At 37.4% G+C, this 12,371-nt stretch overlaps 1 protein-coding gene and 1 long non-coding RNA gene across 4 annotated transcripts in view; one reads left to right on the plus strand and one right to left on the minus strand.

Annotated features, from left to right (window-relative positions):
* SLC16A7 (solute carrier family 16 member 7) overlaps positions 1–12,371 on the plus strand; it is a 173,381-nt gene that overhangs the window by 28,257 nt on the left and 132,753 nt on the right. The gene's annotated exons all lie outside the window — the stretch shown is intronic.
* LOC132019868 (uncharacterized) overlaps positions 1–12,371 on the minus strand; it is a 31,222-nt gene that overhangs the window by 18,064 nt on the left and 787 nt on the right. The gene's annotated exons all lie outside the window — the stretch shown is intronic.

Below are 12,371 nucleotides of genomic sequence, written 5' to 3' on the forward strand. Positions count from 1 at the left end.
CTGTATGCAGACTTTTGATCTCTCAATTTAGTCTATTTTCTTTTACAGTCTGTACCTATTGATACTAAGCCTGTCCTTCAAGGGCAGTTTAACTTCCACCCTTTTTAATCATGCATATCCTCAGGACCCCAGCAAGAATAATCTATTTCCCTCTTTGAATTTTGTAACTTTCGGTGATTGAATAATATTTAGAACTCATTGTATATTATCTTGCTTTTTAAAATTTTCATGCATTTCATGTAAACTTTTTGAAGAAAAGCATTTACCTCTTTTTATTCTTTATAGGAGTCACTAAGGTGCCGTCTGCATAGTAGGTCCAAGTTCCTTGAAACAAGGAACAAAAGAGTGTGAACTGGATTGGCCTTGTGGGAATTGTGATACTTCCTGATTCTTCTTTGCTTCTCTGTATGCTCCGCTGAAAGCCCGGCAGAATGGTAGCTTCCTGTTGTTGTCACTTTCCATGATGTGCATTTCCTCTTGGGAGGCTCACAGTCCTTGCTTGACCTTGAACATTATTCTAGCTTAACACCAAGTTGCATACATTCACTAGTGGAACACTCTTAAGATAAGAGCAGATTGTCTGTCTTTCATAGGTTAAAATATAATCCAGAACATGTTGCAGATAGTAATAGTTTGACATAGTTGGATGATCATGCTTTAGAAGTGCTATTTACCAGTGATATGAAAATTGGCAACTTGCTAAACCTCTTTGAGGCTTTTTCCTCATTTGCAAAAGGTGGGTGGTAAAACCTCTCAACAGGGTTGTTGCAAGTATTGAATGACACACACATGGAAATTACTTGGCTCATACTGGGTGCTCAAAACAAGTCAGCTGTTTATTCCGTGGATAAACAATTAAAATGATTCTTACTTAGCACAGGATCAAATAGCACCATGAGAAAATCTAACATAGTGGCTCTATGACCTCGCATTTTGGAAGTCATCATGTCAATTGAATATATGTGTGTTTAATCTTTAGTAGAATTATTGTATCACAGTATCTATTTCATAATAAACTTTAATCTTTCCTGGTACTGGCTAAAGGTTGTGCTAGTTCTCTGATAAGAAGATAAAATGATTAAAATCATTGGTTTCATGATACCCCTAGGGGGAAGGGCCTCAGTTTCCTTTCTCTTAAATCATATATTTAGAAACATATATTACATTGTTTCAAGGACAAATAACCAAAAAATATGACTGTGTTGTATTATGTTCTTTTGTACTATATTCTTTTTCAGTAGGAGGTATTTATAGTTACATATTAATCACTTAGGTAGTCATAGCTTATTTTCGGTTTAAAGTCAAAATTAGTAATAGGTCAAGGTGAAGTGGGGATTGACAGACCGTGCTTTCAAGCTGCATCAATTTGGCTTCCTGAGGAGTTTGACCTACTACAAAGCTATTCCTTCTACTGTTTTAAGGAATAGAATTTATTTTCTTACAAATTTGGGCTCAGAGCTCAAGCAAAAACAGAGTTCTTTTGCTGCTAGAATAGGCCTTTGAGAAGCAAAGAGATTCTGTTTGGGCATTTCTTTATAGCAAAATGTCAAGACAGTTACCTACTAGAGACAAACATCAAGACTTCTGAGATAGGTGGGAACATCTGCAGGAAAAGAAATCGCTACTGGATTCCACAAAGCCAGGAAATACTATGGTCCATGCTTCTGTTGTGTATTATTATATATACCTGCCTCATTGATCCATTTAAAGCATATCTTGAGGGCCTTACATATTCAGAGCACTGTGCTACATAGAGGCAGTTGGGAAAATAAATTTAAAGAAAACCTGGTCTGTGCCCATATGGGGGTTAAATTACTGTGTGTGCATTTGCATGCATGTTTGTGTGTTAAATAAGCAAATAAGTGACTGCAGTGTAGTATATGACACAGAGAGAGAAATAAACAAGGGAGAGAAAAAACATTTGAAAAGGGAGGGGTCACATCTTATTGGAAAGGTGTGTTGGCATCTGGGAGTTAGAAGCAGATTGGGTGAGTGAGAGCAACAGATGGAAGGGCTAGTGCCTGGGCACAAAGGCTGGGAAGGAGAGGGTGGAACTGATTTAACGTCATTGTAGATGTGGTTGGGAGTAAAGTAATTGAATTAAAGCTAAATGCTAGAATTTGGTATTATTTCACTTTTAGGCACATTTAACAAAGTGTGATTTTAAATTTTTAACTTTAATTGAAAAAGGGAGGGAATCAATTTTCCAACCCTAATTTTCTTTAGATTCTTTAAACCAATCGGGTTTCCCAACCTCAGTGCTATTGACATCCTGGACTAGACAGTTTCTTTTATGGGGGGTGTTTAGAGGCATCCCTGGCCTCTACTTAGGGTTGGGCCACAATATTTAAGGAAGCACTTGTTCCCAGAGCTGTGTAAATTAAATCTTATGTTTCCATGACCCTAAGAATAGGTGACTGTCTCCTTAAATGTTGAGCCCTGGGCACCTCCCTTGACTGACCAGAGTCTAATACTGTTCCTATTTCCTAGAGGCCAGTGGCACCTTCCCAGCTGTCATAGCCAAATATGTCTCCAAACAATGCCAGATGTTCCCCTGGGGGGGAAAAGTGGCCACCAGTTAAGAACCCTTGTAAGCTAACCGGAATAACTCAGCATATTTCTGTTTCATTTGTAAAATGTCCAAAAGAATCTAAAGAATGTTGGTAGGATGTGTGTGCATCAATAATTGAAATAAATAGACTTGAGTTCATTCTAAAAAAAAAGAAAAAATGTCCATAAGAACATCCAGCATTGTGACTTTTTTTGTACTCTAGGTAGCAGCTCAATACAGGTGTATTTTGGGCAGCATATGTGTGGCTGATGCACACTTGGTAATTAAGGTAGAAATACAGATGTATTTTGGGCAATGCAAGGATTTGCAGGGAGAGCTATGGAAAGAAACTGAGAGGGACGCCTGGGTGGCTCCATCGGTTAAGTGTCGGCCTTCTGCTCAGGTCCTGATCCACATCGGGTTCCCTGCTTGATGAAGAGCCTGCTTCTCCCTCTGCCCCTACTCCACCTCCCCTTATTATGCTCTCTCTCTCTCTCTCTCTCTCAAATAATAAATAAAAATTTTTAAAAAAATTTGCTGTGACGAATGGGCTGATGGATATTGGCATTAGAAATAGACAAAGGTTTGTGACCTTCAGGTTACCTACATGTGAAGAATACATCCTATCTTTAACCATATCCCTTAATTCTAGGCCTTGGGTGCATTGAAGAGGAATTCTTCTGCTGTTAATCTTGGGTTGGAGGTGATAGGATTTCCAGGTACATTTTCCCGATCCTTGTAGAAAGCTCAGAAATTCTACAGTAGGCTTCTACTTTACAAAGTACTTGTTTTTACAAAACAAGTCAGTTTTCTTGGTTAATACTTCATTATGCCATTTATATTTGTTCTTATTAATTCTACTCTTCCCTGCTCTATATTCTTGGACTTGGGGAAGCTATGGCACTTGGACAATTGCATTTGACACCATAAGGCTGCTGATGAAGTTCCAGATTCATCAGACCCTACTGGGCTGCTGATCCTATCAGTGCACGGTCCTGGAGCCACATCATAGCGTGTGCTATTTCCATGGTAAGGGTTAAATAAGAGTGCTATGGTTACTTCATTTAGCAGTAGAGTTTAGTTCCTAGAATTCCATGAGTCTCTAATCCAGTCAAGTGTCAAGTAGCATGTTGCTTCCTATCTTTTGCATCACTTCCTGCAAAAGTTGGTACCTGCTCATAATAATAGCAAATTAGAAAACTGAGTTTCACAGCTTACAGACCTCTGCCAGGCCATGTCCTGTGTGTGTTATTTGCATTTATTTCTCAGTAACCCTTAGTGGTAGTGAACAATATATTCCCCAGACAGTGGATTTGGAAACTAAACGGAGCGAGATTCATTAACTTGCGCACAGTCGTCTGGTTGGGATCACTTGAGTTCAGGTCTGTCAACTCTGGAGTCTGTGTTACTAAGTGTGACTTCAGGCAGCTTTTCATGGCCTTGCACATGATGCAGGCGCAACTCCAGGTGGCCCCATACACATCACGCACCTTGCAAATGCTCTACGATTATACTGGTAGGTATACAGTAAGTTTCCAGTGAATTCCAGTGCATTTCATTGTTATTTAGTTTTACAAATCTATTCTAAATGGTATCTAGTGAATGATGGGGCACTAACGTCTTCCTCCTCCCTTCCTTTCTCCCTTTCTTTTTCCTTCTTTCATTTCTCTCTTTCTGCAGGGACAGTGCTTATCAGTAAATTCATCGAGGAAAGGATGGAGTTCAGTTAAAAGATTGTTCCTTGCCTATTGTGTTTCCTCAGATTCTAGTGCCGCTGATGCACTGAGAATGAAAGGACCCCTTTAGAACTATTCCTATAGCTAGTGTTAGTGAAAATTGTATACTGCCACCAGAGTTTTGCTAAAGCCTGAGGCTAGAATGTTGTCTCACCATTATTTATTATTGTCATGGAGCCATTAGCTTTTGCCATTAGAAACTATACTTATACTAAAGGTGTTACAGCTGGATGTATGTGCTCCAAATTCTCATTACATGCTGCTGACCTTTCCCTATAAATCTCAGCTTGGAGTTATCAGCTTTCTACTTGTTGGCCCTAATTGGAAAGTTCTCTGTTATATCCAGGTACAAAATGTACTATCAGAGCTTGAGTTTCTGCCCCTTATTAACATTGCCTTTGTGACTTATTTCCTCAATTCTCTTTCCATTGGCAATCCAGCTGAAATAAATTCCTTAGTTTTATATACAAATTGGGCTTATGGTAGAACACATTACAAATCATGCAGTGCAATAAATGAGAGGGCACAGTCTAATACTGTTACCATTAGACAATATTAAAGTGTCCTTTACTAATTAATTACTTGCATGCCATTTTTTTCACTTAATCTAGAAATAATTTCATGAATTTTTAGCAGTCATTTTACAGTTTGAAAATCCAAGTGTCCGGAATACAATAGCAAGTTTCATGAAGGGTTTCCAGGGAGTTGTTTTATAATTTCATGAAACCTACCTACATTTCAGATGGATTCTCGTTGGGCAAGATTTGTGTAGTCCAAAGATAGCGGAGAGAATGTTTGCGACTTGATTTAGCGGTCTGTGAGAAAAAATATTTCCCTGAGAGACTCCTTTATCTTTCCCATTCAAGTCCTTTATTGAAGCTGGTGGGTTTCCCAGTGGTTTATTAACCATATTCCTCCTACAAGGTAGGGATTCTATATATTGAACTTAGAAACTCAAACACTCAAACATTCCTGTGAAGGTTTTGCTGTTGTTGTTTTTTACATAGATTAATAATGATATACTAGAAATCAATATGACTTACAGAGATTCACCTTAAGTGCAAACTTAGAAGTACTTATGTTTTCAGTACAGATTTAAATATTTAAATATTTAAAGATTCATTTCACAGTCTCAGTTAAATGGCACTTGCTTTGAAATAATTGTGTAGGGTGTGCTGAATGTGAGTTTTGTTCTTCTGAGGCTTTTATTTATTTTCTACTAAAAACAGATTCAGCATTTCAAATAAATGAACTTGAGCTTCGTGAGCTCATAGCATAAAATGATCAACACTGTATAGGTTCTAAATTAAGACCTACGTAGAGTTATAGGGACTGTGGGCAAATTTACCTGGAGACAATAGGTATGCTAAAAGATAAACTGAGACATATTAAAAATTTTAATAGTTTATTTGAGCAAAAGTCTACTGATATTGGGCAGTACCAAACTGCAAGTGGCTAAGAGCACTCCCTCAGCAGGAAAGTGGAGAGAGACTTTTATAGAGAACAGATGGATGCAAAGTAAGGAAATTATTGAGTGGTTGTAGCTTAAAGCCTAGCCGTCTCTTTGTGACTGGTTGTCAATCGCATTTTGATTTTGCAACCTTGAGGCATCTTGGGACTGAAATTTCAGTTGGCTTATGTAGGCTGCCGTAGCCTCAGAGTCACCTCAGTCCAGTGGTCTCCTAGTTTAATTAATTTAACAAGTAGTGGTACATACTTAAGGATATACATTATGAATTTGATTACATGAATTTAAGATCAGAGATTTCAGCTTTCATGTAGCACTGACACGATGTATTAATCTAAATTTTATTCTCTGAGCACATAGACTTATATGATTTTTTAGATAGTTTGCAGATTATGAGAAAATAATTCCTGATTTCAAATAATTTACAAAATTCTGTTCCTATTTCCAATATGGGTCCATACCATCAAGTACCACTGACCTCTTTATTCATTTCTTTGTAGAGAAAGCTGGGATCATACTAATGGTTAAGAATAGTCAGTGTCAGCCCTTTCAGTATTAAAGAAGAAACTATCAAACAAGTCACACTATTTGATTATAAATCTAGTGTCTCTTCTGGTTTAGTGGAAATTCTCTTTTGTCTGTTTTCTCCTTCCTCTTTCTGTTTCAGCATTTCCCTATAAGTAGAAATGTATCCTACTCTCATTGCCTCTTTTAGTTACTATTATTTTCCAATCTTGTGTTTCTTATTTTATAGAATTCTAGACAGAGGAAGACTTTTTTAAGATAAAGCTTTTAACAATACTCTTTTCTGTTGTCCATTCCAATGGCAATAACTTCTTTCTGAAAAAAATTAATAATGCTATGTGTCATATGGGTACTAAGCTGTCTGCAAGTGATATATCATTTTATTCTTTCTAATGACCTGCGAAGCCATTTTAAAAATGAAACAATACTGATTCTCAGGGGTTGCCTAAATTTTCCAAATTCATATGTTCCATTAGTGGTTGGCTAAAGAAAAAAAAAGATCCTAACTCTTAATTTTTAAGTAGTCTACAATTCTTGTATATCTTAGAATTAAATGTTTGTTGAATCTTTACTCCTGTCCATCAAGGATAAATACCAATATCTTTCCATGATAGTTTTTTAGAAAAAAAAATTTTTTATAGGTTTCTAGAGAAAGTGGACCAGAATCTCTGAGAGTTCTTTTTTTAAAAATCTCTGATAGTTCTTTCTTAAAAATCTATGATATTTCTATTTGCTTATAATTAACACAAGAAACAGGATACTTACTACTTAGGTGAATATCAATTTATAAGAACAGTGTAGGGATTTTCATGTTCCTGATGGGTTATTACATATTTCTATACCTTTTCTATTAATAATTGATTTGCATTATACCACGGTTGATGACATGATTTGAGTTAGAAAAATTAATTCTTATTTCAGTATCAAATACTGATTTAATAGCTTGTAATTCTATCTGGCTTTTAATCTATCACTGAGAAGCATCAATTTGACAATACATATCTGAGCAAACTTTATAACCCTTCTGGTTCATGGGCTTTGACCTTAAAGTCTTTAAAAAAAATATGTTGATTTTATTTTCCAGAGATTCTTAGCAATTCCAAGACTTGATTCAGGAGTTGAAAGCTGATTTTTCATAATGGTCTTGTAATTGTTACCATCATTCTTTGGATTTATCATTCCCTATTTTGAAAATCAGTTTTTAGTTTGCTCCTGTCAATTTTTGTTTGATAAAAAACAGTGTTGTTGTGCCACTGTCTTGTTTCTTTTCTTATATTGTTTTTATAGCTATTACTGTTTATAAGCAATAAAGCAAACACAAAACAACCTAAAGTACAACACAAAACCTTTGTGATTGTAAGGGAGTTGAAACCGTGCTGTATAACCAAAGTGATGTATCAAAAGGCAGTATCGCCAATAAGGAATGGCAGCCATTTTAACTGGATTGTTCTCTTCAGTAGGCTTACAATTCACTTCTCTACTTAGAGCAACATCAGTAGTGTGTTGACTTATATTTCAGCCTTGTGCCAGATTTTTTTTTTAAAGATTTTATTTATTTATTTGACAGAGAGAGATCACAAGTAGGCAGAGAGGCAGGCAGAGAGAGAGAGGAGGAAGCAGGCTCCCCACCAAGGAGAGAGCCCAATGCGGGACTCGATCCCAGGACCTTGGGATCATGACCTGAGCCGAAGGCAGGGGCTTTAACCCTCTGAGCCACTGAGGCGCCCCAGCCTTGTGCCAAATTTAAGTGGTTGTAAGAAAACCCAGGAATCTTGCTAGAAACATAGGAGACATTGGACTTACCTATTAAATAAGTAGACCCAATAACATTTATGATTTATTCTTTGTTTTTAATATTTAACTTTTGGGGGTAATTTCATGATTGCAAATTATACATTTGATTTAAATTTTGGTGAATGTACCCTTTTGTCATTTGAAATGAAATGTTACATGAACTTGAGCTCTGCATTCCGACAGATAAAAAAATATACTTTAGAATTTTATTTTTCTAAACATTGGGATCATTATTTTTGTTTGCTACAAGAAATTAAATGACTGTGATTCTGAGAAAAAAAAAAAATGTAGTGCTTTCCCTAAAATAATCTTGGATTCTATCTACCCAGATAACAAGAGGATCTGTGCCATCGTTGGCTACTAAAACTATTTATCATGCCAAGTGCTTGCAGTTGTATAGGGTTTTTTTCAATGATATTTTTTTTTTCTTACCATTTGATTGACAGATTTGATGAAAGTCACTGGTGGCCCCTATTAAAAACAAGTGCTGCCATGTATTAACAACTGAAAATACCCACCTTTCATCTTGACAATCTAATAAAGAGCCTAATATTCTAAATGTCTTTTCCAATTTCTTTTTAAATTTTAAAAGGAAATATTTTGGTGCTCAAAGTTCTCTCAGGAACCTTTAAAGTACTATAGTGCCAGTTTTTTGAGAGGACCTGCATGTATGAAAAATGTCTTGTAGGGGCGAACTAAGAAGACTAAGGTGGTTTCTAGTTAAAACAAACAAACGAGGGACGCCTGGGTGGCTCAGTTGGTTAAGCAGCTGCCTTCGGCTCAGGTCATGATCCCAGCGTCCCGGGATCGAGTCCCACATCGGGCTCCTTGCTCGGCAGGGAGCCTGCTTCTCCCTCTGCCTCTAGCCTGCCACTCTCTCTGCCTGTGCTCACTCTCTCTCTCTCTAACAAATAAATAAAATCTTAAAAAAAAAAAAAAAAGAACAAACAAAAATATGGAGCGCAACATCTGTATAGAAATTCTTTTTATAGTTTATGTATATATATATACTTACACATAACGTATACATATATATATTATTTGAAACAGTCTTATATAAACTTTGTAAGCTTGACTTTCTCTGTCTATAAATTGGAGATATGAAGGTTGCCAGGATGCATTGTAATGAGAACTATGGAAGTCATAGAGTGTTTACCTAGGTAAATCTGTATCCTGTGCTACCTCCCCCCTCACAGAGGCCTTCCCCAGTCAACTAGCTCAAGGAAGCATATCCCCCCACTCCTTTACTTTATATAAAGCAATCCTTTTAATTTGTCTGTATCCCCTATTAAGGCAAAGACATTGTGTATTCATTTGCTACCAGATTCTCCTGAGTGAATCTTATACAGGTATGCATTCACTCATTCATTCAAAGATATTTTTTAGAACTAACTTTTATTGAGATGGGTAAGTAAGTGTGATGAAAAATGGAAGGTCCTGCCCTGATGGGATCTAAAGCCAATTGTTGTATTAAGAAGTACATTTCTTTTTTGATAGGTTCAAATTTATTTTATAATTGCTCAGTAACTTCTAGGGCTATTATTATATATGTCAGAATAGAAATAAAGTTAATCTTTTTTATTTTTTCAAAATGTCTTTATAATGTTTTTAGTTATATATTCAAGGGAGTCATTTTAATGTGTATATTTCTGTCTTGGAGGCAATCACCAAACATTACAAGTATCCCTTGTTCTTACTTTCTCCATTTGTGAAAAGAGAGAGCCAATTTGCAGGCTTTTCTACAACCTAGGGCTTAATGAACCATTGTCAATTGTGCCTGCCAGTGTGTGTCAGTTTCTCTTTATAGAGAGCTTTTTGCAGTCTTTCCTAGATATCACTAATAAGGCAGTTTAAATTTGTGTTTGGATGGGAAGTGGACAGTAATGCTAATATTCTGCCATTTTGGAATATCATTACTGTATCCATGTAACCTGAAACACTGAATAAAATATAAGAAAACAGATGTTTCCTAATATTACCTCGTTATGCCCCCCCCAAAATGGGTCCGTGATTAAAGGAGCGAGACTGATATAAAGCGAAGGTCAAGCAAAGCCTTATTTCACGCCAAGCATCAAGAATCAGACTGACCAGCCAGGGCCGCACCTGTTACAGAGAGGGCGACCTTTCTCTGTTTCACAGGCCATGTGGTTGGGCCTGGCCATGCACAGGTGGCCAGTGAAACTGTAACACACAGAGAAAGCTGCACAGTTACGCTAGGTGACCAATTGAATTACAATTTACCCTAGTAGACATTTGAACCAGCCTATCACCTTGGTCAGAATTGGTGCCCAAAAGGTGCCCAAAGGACGGGTCCCATACTCCTTGGTAACTAGGGCGACAGTATGCATCCCCCCACTGATCAGATGTCTCCACCTCGCCTGACCCACTCTCATGTCTCTGCTTTGTTACCTGGAGCTGGTTCCCAGACTTGTTTTTAAGTACATCCCCTGGGGGAAGGGGAGCACGGGCAGTTTAAGGGTTAAACAACAAGGTTATTGTTTAACCTTGACGGAAGCCTCTGGCTTAATATTAGGTCCTTATAATCTTACATGGTGTTAAGATGAAAATGTTTGAATTTACAGATTTAAAAAAATTATAATGTTAATTTCCCTTAAGCACAATCTAAAACAAACCCTTTCCTACTCATTTTTATGCTGGAGACATCTTTGTGAACTGATGTAATAAAAGAGTTTCTTCTTTTTTAAATTCAGTTAGCCAACGTACATGTAACTTACATCATTAGTTTTTGATATAATGTTCAGTGCTTCATTAGTCGCATATAACACTCAGTGCTCATCCCATCACGTGCCCTCTTTAATGCCCAACACCCAGTTACCCCATCCCCCCATCCACCTCCCTTTCTGCAACCCTCAGTGTGTTTTCCCGAGTCAAGAGTCTCATATGGTTTGTCTCCCTCTGATTTCTTCCCCTTCCGTCTTCCCTCCCCCTGTGGTCCTCTGCACTGTTCCTTATGTTCCACATATGAGTGAAACCATATGATAATGGTGCTTCTCTGATTGATGTTTCACTTAGCATAATATTGTCCATTTCCATCCATGTCGATGTAAATGGTAGATATTCACATTTTTCTGAAGGCTGAGTAATATTCCATTGTCTCTCTGAACCATATCTTCTTTATCCATTCATCTTTTGAAGGACATCTCAGCTCTTTGCACAGTCTGGCTAACAAAAGAGTTTTGAAGTTAACTTGCTGTCTTAGCATTTGCTATATGAATAGATGGTCCGTTGTTGTAGTGCTTCATTCTGGCCCTGAGGCCTGGAATGCCCATTCCCTTGTCCTTTTAGCCCCTTGCTTCCTCTTTATCTCCTAAGAACCATTGCTTTCCAGGATTCTGTCCCTGTCCATCACTACTCCAGGCTAGTTAGATATCCCTTCTCTGTTTTCATAAAGCCATGCTTATTGTTCACTTACTACATTTTTCATAACTATTTCTAAGTTTGCATTGCCTAATTAGGTTGTGAGTTCTTTGATACTAGAGACTATACTGTGTTCCTCTTTTAATTCTGTAATCTAATATAGTATCTGGCATATAGATTGTACTAGTCCGTTTGTGCTACTATATCAAAATTCCATAGACTGGGAAGCTTATAAACAACAGAAATTTATTTCTCACAGTTCTAAAGCTGGAGTCTGAGATCAGGGTGCCAGTACGGTCAGATGGGGGCCCTCTTCTTGGTCATGGATTTCGTGTTATATCCTTAGATAGTGGGAAAGAAAAGATAGCCCTAGAGCCCCTTATAAGGCACTAATCCCATTCCTAGTCACCTCCCAAAGGCCACACCTTCTAATACCATTAACTTAGACATTGGGTTTTTAACATATGAATTTTGGGGTACACAAACATTCAGACCAGAGCATAGATGGTACTCAGTACATGTGCATGAATGAATAAATAAATACTACTTTATTTTATTTTATTTTAAAGATTTTATCTATTTGACAGAGATCACAAGCAGGCAGAGGGACAGGCAGAGAGAGAGGAGGAAGCAGGCTCTCCACTGAGCAGAGACCCTGATGCAGGGCTTGATCCCAGGACTCTGGGATCACTACCTGAGCTGAAGGCAGAGGCTTTAACCCACTGAGCCACCCAGGTGCCCCAATACTAAGACTTTAGATTGGATCTGATTCTTCATGCAGAGGAAAGAGCTTCAAAGAATGTACAGTCCAGGAGGGAGAACACAATTTAGGGAAGATTTGCTTTTCCCACTGTAATAGTGATTTAAATTATGGAATATAGAGACAATAATGAAATTAAAGTTGATTAAGAAAGAACAT

Source organism: Mustela nigripes, chromosome 6, assembly GCF_022355385.1.
Source record: "Mustela nigripes isolate SB6536 chromosome 6, MUSNIG.SB6536, whole genome shotgun sequence".
Classification (NCBI taxonomy): domain Eukaryota; kingdom Metazoa; phylum Chordata; class Mammalia; order Carnivora; family Mustelidae; genus Mustela; species Mustela nigripes.